The following is a 12,526-nucleotide window of genomic DNA, read 5'->3' as shown; positions in this document are numbered from 1 at the left end:
CTTGCCTTGTAGGAGGAATGTGTCTTTTGTCCTGGCATTTAAATTCAAGCCTAGTTATTAAGGAGAAATCAACCTGGCATCCCAAGTGAAAGGAACATTCAGGAGAAATGGGAAGGAGGTAAATTTGGGTTTGTGCTTTATTTTGCTGAGTCCCAGCGTTAGAGCTCTCTCACAAACGAATGCCAATGGGGAAAGAAGCCCTGAAAATGGGAGGAATGTCCAAGGAAGAGCTCACGTGGGTGCCTAAGCCTTGCTCTTGCTATATGTTTACGAGAGTAAGTGTGCATGCAGGCTGCATGTTACTCTGGAAACAAGATGTGTACAAAAATAGCCTGCAGGCCAACCTGTCTTTCTAATATCTTAGCTTTGGTCACGCTGTGGGCTTGAGGTCTAGCTTTGCAAGGCTCTAGTGCAGACAAGGTCTGAGCTATGCATGGCTTATGTTTATAGACAAAAGGTATCTGTGAGCAGGACAGAGTCAGTTGTGGGAGCAGCAAGTAGAGACAAAGAGATTTGCACTATCATACAGTTGTCAAAAGTGTACCAGCTGCGCTCCAGGAATCAACTGAAGATGTCAAAGGAAGTGGAGAAACTGGGTCCTAAGTAACAGCAACTTTTTTTACAGCGCTTTTGTATTTGCCCTGTGGCAGAATAACTCGGGTTATTGTAGGTCATCGTAAATGTTCAGAGTGAATGATCTGTATAAGGTGATAAGCATTTAAATGAACCTGGATTAACACACCAAAGTAGCTCAATTTATGTGCAAGAAGTAACAGCTCTACAGGATTGTGTTTTTCTCTGTTCCAGATAAGACATTTCTGTAACCTTCCATAAAATAATTAATTTATAAAGTATGGAGAACAAGGAAAGTTTTTTTTTTTTAAAAAAAATATATATGTATATCTCCATGATAAACTAGGAAAATATGGGAGGAAGTTAGTACTTAAAGAATGGTGAACTGCTCTTTGGAATTGCCCAACTCTCTCCAGTGACCAGGATTATCATCCTACACCACTCTGACATTTTAGTTACCTACCTACAGCTAGAAGGTTGCTTCCCTCCCCCATTTTTATTTTGGAAAACATTCGTACACAGTACAGCAAAGGAGGGCAGCCAGTAGGTGTGTGGCAGCAGCATCTATAAAATATTTAAAAAAAGCCCACTAACAGTGGCCTAACAATTCGTATACTTTATCTGGACACCTATTTATGCATGGCTGGCAGTATGCCCAGGTGGCCAAGGTCAGCAACATCCTGGCTTGTATCAGAAGTGTGCATCAGTGTAGTGTGGCCAGCAGGACTAGGGAAGTCATCGTCCCCCTGTAGTCATCACTGGTGAAGCCCCACCTTGAGTACTGTGTTCAGGTTTGGGCCCCTCACTACAAGAAAGCCATTGAGGTGCTGGCGTGCGTCCGAAGATCAACATAGCTCATGAAGGGTCTAGAGCACAATTCTTATGAGAAGCAGCTGAGGCCACTGGGGTTGTTTAGCCTGGAGAAAAAGGAGGCTGAAGGGAGACCTTATAGCTCTCTACAGCTGCCTGAACAGAGTTTGTAACAAGGTCGGGGTTGGTCTTTTCTCCCAGGCAACAAGTGATAGGAAGAAAGGAAACAGCCCCAAGTTGTGCCTGGAGAGGTTTAGATTGGCTGTTGGGAAAAATTTCTTCACTGGAAGCGTTGTCAAGCATTGGAACAGGCTGCCCAGGGAAGTGGTTGAGTTGCCATCCCTAGAGGTATTTAAAAGATGTGTAGATGTAGCGCTGAGGGACTTGGTCTAGTGGTAACTTGGCAGTGCTAGGTTAAAGGTTGGACTTGTTGATCTTAAAGGTCTCTTCCAACTGTTAAGATTCTGTGATTCTACTTCAGTTCTGCTGTAACACAGAAGTTCAGTCACAAACCTTGTCGCTCCTGCTTCATTTGGCTGCATGCTGATACAGTGAATAGGACACTACAGGCTTTCTGGCGGCTTGAGGACAGCCTTGCTCTCCTTCAAGTCTCCTCTAGCTGAGTCCCATTTAAGAATCATAGCCATGATAATTTGGTGTATATACTCCTCCTGAAGCACAGTGAGCCCTGGGAGAATCCATGCTGCATGTGAAGCATTAGATGAGGGTAACCTCAGGAGTGATGCCTTTACAAATTGGCTGGGTGTGGTTTTTTGGTGAAAGTATTGAGTTCTGAGTGAAGGTGAGGAAACAGACTACTCTTTCACCTAGTAATACTCTAGGGCAGTTGCATTTTCCTTCCCACTCCTTGTCTTAGAGGTAAGATACTCTTGATGGCACCAGCTTGAGACATTGTGGGAACTAAAACATGCCTGTAAATCAAATGAAATTTATGTCAGAAGTGGGTATTCACCAACAGATGGCTAGACCCAATGTAACGATGTGTTTGAGCAGTTACTATCTTGAAAATCCAATTCCTGACGGTCCCTGAGGTTATGAACTATGTATTGAGGTGACCCCTGTATGTCTCTGAAGGGAAGGGAGAAGAAATATAAATATAAGAGTTGGATGTGGAATTTTTCTTGGGAGGATGCTGAGGAGCCTGCCAAGTGCTGTTGAATGTAAATTTATTTATGGCCTAATTTTTGCAGTTCATGGTGGTACTACTAGGCTTGCTTGCTATCCAAAGGAATGTGATCATGCATATCCCTGTGTGGCTCCCATCTTAATGTAAAGATATAATTAAAGCACTACTGGGTGGAATTGTGGTTCTTGTGGTCTAAGGAGCACTTGAAAGTTTTCAAGTGCACTTGAAAATGTCTCTTTACCTATTCCAGTATTTATGTAGGATATATCTAATAATTCTTCCTCCACTTCTGACTGTCCTGGTAAAACAGTAGCAGAGCTCAGTGAAGTGGCACAAAAGCATGAGATTGCTCCTCTAAGCCATGAAAACGTTCTTGATTGCATGAAGGAATATTGATAACTCTTTTCTCTGTAAGACTATAGCTTCTGACTGTGGATTTCCCAAATAGCAAATTGGGAGGAGAGGGAAGACCACAGCAGTGGTATCAAACCTCATTTCTGTTGTCTGAAAAGCAGATTTGTGCCTGGGCTGCAATTAACTGATCTCACACGCTCGGGAGAGATACTGTGTTTATTCAGGCCTGGGTGCTAGATGGATTTTCCACAAGTCAAGCACACCCCATGCCAGCTTCTTCGTTATATTTATACACAAAAGTTACAAGGTAGTACACTCCTGGTTACAATGATTGGTTAGTAATTTACATATAATTATAGTACCTGCTGTGTCATTCTCTTTAGCCACTGTGCCTGTGTAGAGGAAGTGTCTTCAACTTGGCAAGGGTCATCTTAACCTGTGTGTGTGTTATAGTATTATAACGAAGGCAGTTCGCTTCAGGACACCCTAAAAGTAAGTCTTGTTGACGAGTTGGCTAGCTGGACAGTTATCTTGCCAGGTTGTCAAATAACTCATCCTATATATGGTAAATCCCGTATGTTCCCTCTGGTTAAGGTCCAGAGAATAGCGACTTCAAACAACACAGCGTCCTGTTCATTATTAATTAATTAAGGATAACATAAACAACACTGCCATAAGCTAACTTCTTAGGTCAGGTTGCCCTGTGTCACTCCTATTGGCCCTTCATTTTCACAGCACGGATCTCCCCCCACCCCCCCCCCCACCACTAAGGCCATCAAGACTGGTGGTTTGGTGGTGACGAGTGAAACTTTGTCCTGAAAGCGACTGAATTTTACAGTCTGTGCTTTAGCACTGCTGACATACCTGCATGCCTTTTCGTACCCATCGCGTTTTTCAAACGCAGTAAGGGGAGATAATGCTCTCTTACATGACACTGCAATGACTCTCCTCCCGCTCCTCTACAAGGCATCACCTGCTGGGTTTATAGCCTTAAAATATCATACAAAAAGACCTTGAGCTACAGGAACGGTAACTGCATTTGTCTCTTGCAAGAGTAGGCTGCCGTACCTAGTGGGTATGGTATAAAATGATCTTTATTACTGTCGTATTTCCTGCAAATGTCTGAGCGAATCTCTGTGAAATGAACTGTATGTGACAGAAGGATCTTTCAATTTCAGAGCGAACTATGTCAGATAGAATTGGGGTTAGTAATGCAGGAGAGACCTGGGAAACATTAATAACTATAAGCTTTGTAAATTACTAATGACAAGCTTTGTCGTGTACCCATCTTCTCTGCTGTAGTTTTGTGGGTGTGTAATCATGCCTATGACTTTGGCTCCTGCACTTCTATCGCTTCTACCCACAACTGCAGTTAAGCTCAGCAGTGCTCTTGGAGTGGGGGTTTTTTTTTTTTGGTTGTTTTTCTTTCATTTGTTTGTTTGTGAACTGGTTATTGGGTTGCTGACCGTCACAGTTAAGTCAGCTCAAGTCTGCCAAGAGTTGTATAATGTCCTGCAAACCAGAATTTGTGAGGAGAATTCCACAGAGGCTATGATTCATGCCTCATATAGTTTCAGCCAAGGGTGTTGATGTAAATATCAGGCTGAGTTTACCTTTGGGGTAAACACGTAGAGCTGCAAAGCTTGATTAACTAGGTGTGATAACTCAGAGGAGAATGAAAGCTGGTCAGAAAATGATGGATGAAACTTCAAATCCTTTTTTCTTAAAAGAAAAAAAAAATCCTGCAATATCATGGGTAATTAAATTTTACATGCAACCTTTAGCTTTAAAACAAACAAAAATATCATGACATAACCCCAATAGGGGGAAAAAAAAATTATTTATAAAAGGCTAATTATGGTTGCTGGCCCTGCCAAACCTGACCACCACAAGCATTTCCTTGTGCTTTGTAACAAGTGGAAATTAAAGTAGGTCTCCGCACCATTGTTGTGAGGTTTTAACCAGCCTCTGCACCTTTGCAATACATTCTGTTCCATCTGCAGTGTTAAGGGTTTGCATTGCAGAGCAGCTCTATGCATCTAAACCTAAACCCTAATGCCGTCGTTGAACAACTGTAGCATCGTTATGCCCTCATGAGAGTTAGTAGCCTCACTGCAGGCATATCCATGTTTTAAACAATGGGGATATTTTTCCTTTAGCATTCCACCACGCAGGCAGTTGCTCGCATTGTAGAGCAATGGAGTTCCCCTGCTGTTAAAGTTATTTCCCAACTCACCAGAGATTTGTTTGTTTGTTTGTTTGTTTTTAGTTTTTTCTTTTCTGCCAGAAAATTGGCGAAATTGAAAAAGCAGAGCTGGAAGTGAGAAGCTTGGCCAGGGAGCGGCTTCAGAGTGGCTGGGACTGTATTTTACAAGCGCCTCATGACTGCTTTGTCCGCAGAGGTTAGCCTGTGTTTTGTAATAAGGAGTTCTAGAAAACGACATCTGGACAGCTGCATTCATTACTCCATTGTGCAACACAGCAAGTTTAAGCGTGTTTTATCTGCAAATTTCACCTTACTGTGGATCCATTACTGGAATCTGCATAATGATGCATATGATGCTTTAAGGAAAATATTACATCATAGGTTCATTTAAAATGTGTCAACAGCATTAACGCTGTGTGTCAGGAAGAGATGAGAGGGGAAAAAAAATCAGAAAAACATGTATTCTGGTTGAACTGATGCCAGATGGGACATACCTGGGGTTACAGGCAGAGGTCCCTGTCCCCTAGAGTTCACAGTACACATCAGGAAATGGAAGTCAGCTCCATTCAATTAGCAGCCAATTCAGGTTTCCTCTTTACAATTTGCTGTCCATTTTCTATCCAGCTGTCGTGGGATGTTTATTCTTTGGCCAGCCGTTGGGGGCAAAATCCCCTACCTCTCTACTTAACTGTCAGAGAACCAGGTGTCTGCTGCTGATTGAAATGTAATTATTCTTGAGGCATAGTTGTGTTTTCCTTTCATAGATGTGTTGAATTCAAAGGGTGTGTGTTTTCAATGACAAAAGGACTGCTTTGATATTTTTATTCTTGTATCCACTTGAGTCAGTACTCATATTTAGCAGAAGCACTGGGAAGTTAGATTACCCTTTAAAAGGTGCACTCTTTAGCAAATACTGTGGTTTTTAAGGTATTTCTCATGGTGCTAGAAAGACATGGAAATGCTAGGGGAAATCAGTATTGGGCTGTCAGTAGAAATATTAATAATAACGAGCTACATTTTTCTACCCTACATTACTGTGTTTCTGGAAATACGCACAGCCAACATAGGAAGTCAAAGCTATTTATGGATCGACCTCTGTTCTGAGTGGCACAAAAGTACATATGCTTAAAGCGCTTATCAGTCAGCTGTACGCTTACCCTCTCTGCCTTTAACCTTAATGTCTGATTTTTGCCCCTTGCTTTATACTATTACGCTGACTCAAAGGTCAACGTGAAATCCCCAAGATGTGTTGTGCTAGTATCCCAAAAAGTCTTATTATGTGGACTCCGTTTCCCTTTGGAATACAGATAGGATTCATTTGAAAGAGATTCCAAAGAAACTGTAATGTTTTTTCTCTCTCTTTTTTTCTGGCCTTTTTTAAGGTATTAAGACTTATGAGATGATGTTCCCTGTGCATGTGTTTTCTACTCTAATATTTTTTTTAACCTGTGGCCCATCCCAATTGAATTTGACTTATTTATCAAAGACAAATCCTTAGAAGTCCTTTGGAAATAGATAGCTGGATAGAGGATTGAGATTGTTATTAATGCCCTGCTTGCTGACGAGGACCCACCGCCAAGGAGAACACTACGGTATGTCACTGCAGTGTTCTGGAATACTGGGGAATCCACTGATTTTTATTTTTTTTCAGCCCAATGATCATGAAATGACTTCATTCGTGATATAAGTAATTCCGTGGGATTTCCGAGGCCCATATAAAACCGGTTACTGTTTCTGTGTGCTCTTTCTCTTCCCACAGTCAGCCCTTAGGTGGCACTCTTTTCACAGGAGCTGCGTGTCTGCACCTGACCTTCACTCTCCACACCATCCCAGAGACGCAGCTTTCTGTTTGGAGGTCTGACACTTCTGCTTGTTCGGAGCATCTAATCCAGATGCTCCTCCCATGACAAGCACTGTTTGTAGTATTCTTCAGTTCTGTAAAGCTGAAGTATTTGGGGATCAGAGTGGAGGTTTGCATCTCCCAAGAATTCTTTAAAAAATAAAAAATTAACGAGATGTCACATTGTGACTTCATTAAAAAAATTCTGGTTGAGCTGGGGCTGAAGTGTAATAATCCTTTAACAAATGAAGAGAACAGGCACTTTTGAAATTGGATCAGCTCATTAGTCTAACGTACCACTCTATAAATTACATAGAAAGGGCAAAATATCATTATCTGTTATGATCCCATAGGAATTTATGACCATACTAAACACTAATTATTGCTTAATGGAATTATGGGAAAAAAAACTCCGTGCTCCGTGGCATTTTGGAAGTTGTCCATGGTGCTTTCTTTTTTTTTTTTTTTTTTTTTTCTTCCCCCAAGGAGAATTGTAGGACCACCTGAGTTTATCTGAATATCTGTATTTTTTCCTTCAGTCCTCCTTTTATGGCACCTATTATATTGTGGTAAAACTTAAATTGCTCTAAAAAAATCAAAGCCTCTCTTACCCTAAGGAATTATTCTAGGATGGGGTAAAGAAACAGTGATGGAGACAGCCATCCATAGCTCCTCACATCTGGAGGGCTGAAATATCTTGGTTCCCTTGCCCAGTGAAGGTGCGTACAGAGCAGCTCTTTGAGCTAGTGACTGTCTCCTTTCCGACTGGTGGCTGGACTTGCTCCCTGATCAACTGACACCCCCAGAAAACACACTCTGCCTTGCTGATGCTGTATATTTCATCAAGACCCTTCACCCACTGCTCCTGAAGGAGGAGAGAAGCATGAGCATCATCTTGTCCTTTTGATGACTCCTTGAGCACAGCTTTTGAGATTATTCTTTTTAAAATATCTTTGCACTAAGCAGCCATTTTATGAAGCGCTGTCTGTAACAGTAACAAACAGTGGTGCTGTCAAGACTGGTGCCAGCTATGCAACCACTTTGAAGTCTGAAACTTTGCTAATAGCACAGTTTTCTTCTCGCTTCTGTAGGAGTGGAGCACAGCTCTGCAGGCGTGGGCAGGAGGAGTGGTACCTCTCACTGGCTGCTGCTCTTCGTACAACCAGATGAACGTGATGCACTGTAAGGATGACTTTGACAAACTGGTTCTTATAAGTGACTACAATATCCAGAATAACAGACCAAATTCTGCAGACACTTTGCATGGCCTTTGAATGGAAGAAATGTAGCAATAACTGAAATGAGTACTGGAAGACTTGAATCTTCCCGAGTGATTTATTTTCTTCATTCTGACCCTAAAACAGAAGGGTTTGGGGGATGTGATATAGCATTTCACTCCAGATGTGAATAAAAAACTTGTCCAATTTAAAATTGTATTTTTCTGTATTTCATATTGGATACCTAAGGTTGGATATCAAGTGAAAACATTATTGGTGGTTATTATTTCAGAGCAATTGTCTTTTCATTGGATATCTTCTGTAGCTCTTATCTGGATTACTCTAACTGTTGTCACCTGGAGAAATCTGCAGCGCTAGGGAGCATGTGCTCTCAAGTCAAATAGGTAACCTGACTCTTCAAGTGTGTCAAGTTTAAGACACTCTCTGGTCTCAAGGTCTGTCTTTGCTTGAGAGTGGACTGTTCCAAAGTAGCTGTTGCCCTGAGACTGGCTCGGCATCACTCTGCTGGTGGGAGATGGTGAGTGATTGCCTTTGCATCAGTTGTGGCTTTTCCTCTTTCCTTCACTTACTAAACTTTTTATTTCAACCCAAGAATTTTCTGGATTTTGCTCTTTGTATTCTCTCACCTGTACTACTGCTGGGGGGGAAAGCTGAGTGAGCAGTTGTGTGGATGCTTAACTGCTGGCTGGAGTCAACCCACCACAGTTTATTATAGTTACGTTGAGGTATCCCTTTGCTTCATTTATTTGTAAGTCAGATAAGAGCAACAAATCCATAGACCACAGGCTAAGCTTTGCCTTATGCTTTATTTTCTTTGGGATTTATCTATAGCAGTCTAAATATTCTAAGTCCTAATTCCCTCTGCTTGAGGCAGTATGACAATTCCTTTATATCCATGGTAGAGTTCAAGTATTAGGCCTGCCTGAGTATTGCTGCTCAATTCATAGTCTTGCTTGTGAGGTCAGCTGACAGAACACCCCAACCAGTCTTATATCCATAGAATTATAGACTAATTTAGGTTGGAAAAGACCCTTAAGATCATGGAGTCCAACCACAAACTTATCACTGCCAAGTCCACCACTAACCACATCCCTAAGTGCCACATCTACACATCTTTGAAATACCTCCAGGGATGGTGACTCGACCACTTCCCTGGGCAACCTGTTCCAATGCTTGATAACCCTTCCAATGAAGAAAATTTTTTTCTTCTGAGGTCTTTTCTTCTTCTTCTTTTGCTTTAGGAGCATGATAAATTCCATTGCACAAAGGCACGAATGCATGATTGACTGGTGATGTAGATCCCACTTTAGAGCCTCTAGAGTGGGATCACCCTGTCTCCCATAATTAATGTTAAATAGGCGATATCTTCTGGTCTGGGCTGAAGATGCAGGTGGATCCTGGGTGCCATGACTTAGCATTTCCTGAGCAGTGACTCTGGGAAGTCAGGGAGCACCTGACTCTGGTGACTCTGGTAGTTCTGTTTGAGAGGAAGGTCCTCTTGAGTAATTCAGTCCTTGAAAATAGCTGTCTCCTCAGCAATAACACAAAGCAACTTGTGCATTTGTTGTCATTGTCACTAGTGTCAACTCACCTCAGATTGTGCTGAGGTACTTATGGAATAACCTCAGAAAACTGGCATGAATAATTTGTAAATAAAGCCTAAATTGGCAATGTTGAGTGTGAATACTTTTCCTGGTCATACTGAATCATGTATTAGAACAAAACTTTAATTCTAACAGGATATGAACACAACTGTGCAATTTATGTGCAACAGACAATATTAAGTCAAACAGTCTATTTGTTGTTGTCCCACAAGAAAGATGTTCCCTGTGGTCCTCTCTGTATTACCAAAGCAGGAAATGCAGCTTAATGTTTCTTTTTCTTCGTCTTTCACAAAATGCTTTAAATAGGTGCTCTGAAAAATTGCATGAAGACTTAATTTCTTATGTATTTCAATCATCGTCACTTAGGATTTTGTCAGAATCTAGGTCAAAAAGGGATTACGAGTGAGTCAGTTTTGGGATGTTTTATTTGGGTCACGTAAATTAAGTCTGATATTTAGAGATGGTGCCCAACAGCTTTTGTTTAGGCGGTTATGAAGAATAAAATGATTAGTATTTTTAGAAATAAAGTCGGACCCTGTGGCTGCATGGGTGTATCAGAGCTCAGATCAAGAGGTCTCTCTGACTTTTTATCACAGCACCCTTCTATCAGAAGTTAGCAGTCTTGCAAGTTGTGAGCCAGGCTCTCAGGGCTTTTCCCTCTTTGCCTTATATTAGATGTTAAATAGTTGTAGAAACCCTGAAAGAATTTGTGTGACTGATATCACTGATTATCAGTCTCAAATTTCTGTGAGAGGAAAGAGATTCTGAGACTCTGTCAAAATTGATCTGGGATCTTGGTGGCAACTGGGAGTCTCCAGCTCTTGCTACTGCCTCTCAAGAGGCTGCAGAGACTGTGCTGGTGCCACTGTAAGCGATCTGCTCCTCTGCCACCTCAGGCTCCCATGCTGCAAGTTATGTGGCTCCATTTAAAGTGTCTGTGTGTCTCCAGACCTCGTATTGCCCCACAACTACTACTGCTGAAGGCTTCTGTTGTTATAATGGTACTGGTGAAACACTGTCTTGTCTTCTGGCCTGTGGTTTCCTGACTTCTGACTCACCTGCACCGCTGTTCGCGATGCAGGCTGTCAGGTTATCATGTAACTTCCTACTACTGTTGGGCTACATCTGCTTTTGCATGGGAGAGCTGTTTAACTGGAGTTCTGCTTTCTGGTGAAGTACAGATCAAGCGCGGTAGCATAGCCACAAGGCTGCTTGAGCAGTTAATATTGCTTGCTTTAATTTATGAAATCCACAAAAGGCCCAAACGTTGAGATGGTGGAAAGGGTGGGAGTTGAGTGGGGAGCATGGCGTATTATCGAACTGGATGGGTAACTTTTGCTCTTGAAGAGCTGGAGAGAATCCACCGTCCTCAAACTGAGCCATAAAATGACTTCAGAGCCTGAGGTAAGTGATGCAACGCCTCTCGTGTTCAACCTCTTGTAACAGCGTGAGCTGCATCTTGTGTTTCAAAGCAGGGAGTGTTACTTCAAAAGCATTATCAAATGAAATAGATCTCTATTGTAATAAGACTGTGCCACAAAATAAAAAAAAAAACAACAAAACAGCCCAACAAAAACCTGTAGCTGGGAACTCATCACACTCTTTTGCATAAATGATAGTACAACCTAAAGCAGGAAATTTTACATATTCAATGCCTGAGTTTATGAAAGACCAGACCAATTATAATGATCATTTGAAACTTTATCTAAGGCAGCTCTCCTCTACAGGACAGTTTGAATAGTCAGATTCTTTCATTACAAATGGTTGAAAGTCAGATTTATTTTTTTTTTCCATAAGAAGTCCTGCTGTTTCAAAAAGGGATTTTCTGTCTGACTTAGACACTTGGGAATTCTAAAAAATAAAATAAACAGTTTTAAAAAAACCCTTATTTCAACTGTAATTTCTCACTAGTGAATAACAGCCGGTTTCAGCAATTTTAAAAGTGTTTAATGCAATAGCCGACTTCTGTCGTATTTTAGTAATGGTACTAGGTAATTTTGTTATTACATATTGAGTGCTATTACAGAAAAATAATATGAAATTATTCTAAAATGAAAAAGAAATCAGAATTGACATTTTTAACATGAATGTTTAAATATTTTTGGGAAAAAATTATATGTAGTTTTTTGTGTTAAAGCTCTTACAGTTTCTAACATAACTTAATTGAAAGTAGCACTTTCATTAAAAAAGGTTTCAATAACAAAAGTTCCTGCTGGCTCTGTTTACCCCGCGACATCCCTTATGTAGCAGAAATAAGAAAGAAGGAAAGCTACAGACTGTTTTCTTTAACTATTTGCCACTGCCCATAAGAGCCACCCTCCGTGTGGTAGCTGTAATTTCCAGTGAACTTGGCAAAATCCCTTGCAGTTGCGCATCTGGCTGGAGGAGCCAGTGGGTGCTGGAATGCTGCTGGAGGTGCTGCCAAAGGGCAGGTATGGATTTTAAGACTAGAGAAAGTAGCAGTAGATATCAGTAGCTGCAATGTTCTGTTAGGTCTTCTCTAGTTTGTGAGAGTTGCAACTGCCCCAACGATATCGCTCTGTGTGTGGTTATTCAAACCGTACAGTGGTGGATAACTATTTTGTTTTGGAATTAGCCTATGACAAAATGTTTGACCCACCTCTTCCTTTCCCCTAAATCACTGCGGTGTTTTAAAAAAAAAAAGAAAGAGTAATCTTCATGTGGCACAGAATAAGTGCATAATTTGTGCTTTTGAAATCAGTGGGAGGTGGAGCTATGAGTCAATCTATACAG

This window comes from Larus michahellis, chromosome 4 (genome assembly GCF_964199755.1).
Source record: "Larus michahellis chromosome 4, bLarMic1.1, whole genome shotgun sequence".
Taxonomy (NCBI): domain Eukaryota; kingdom Metazoa; phylum Chordata; class Aves; order Charadriiformes; family Laridae; genus Larus; species Larus michahellis.
Note: the sequence above shows the minus strand (reverse complement) of the source record.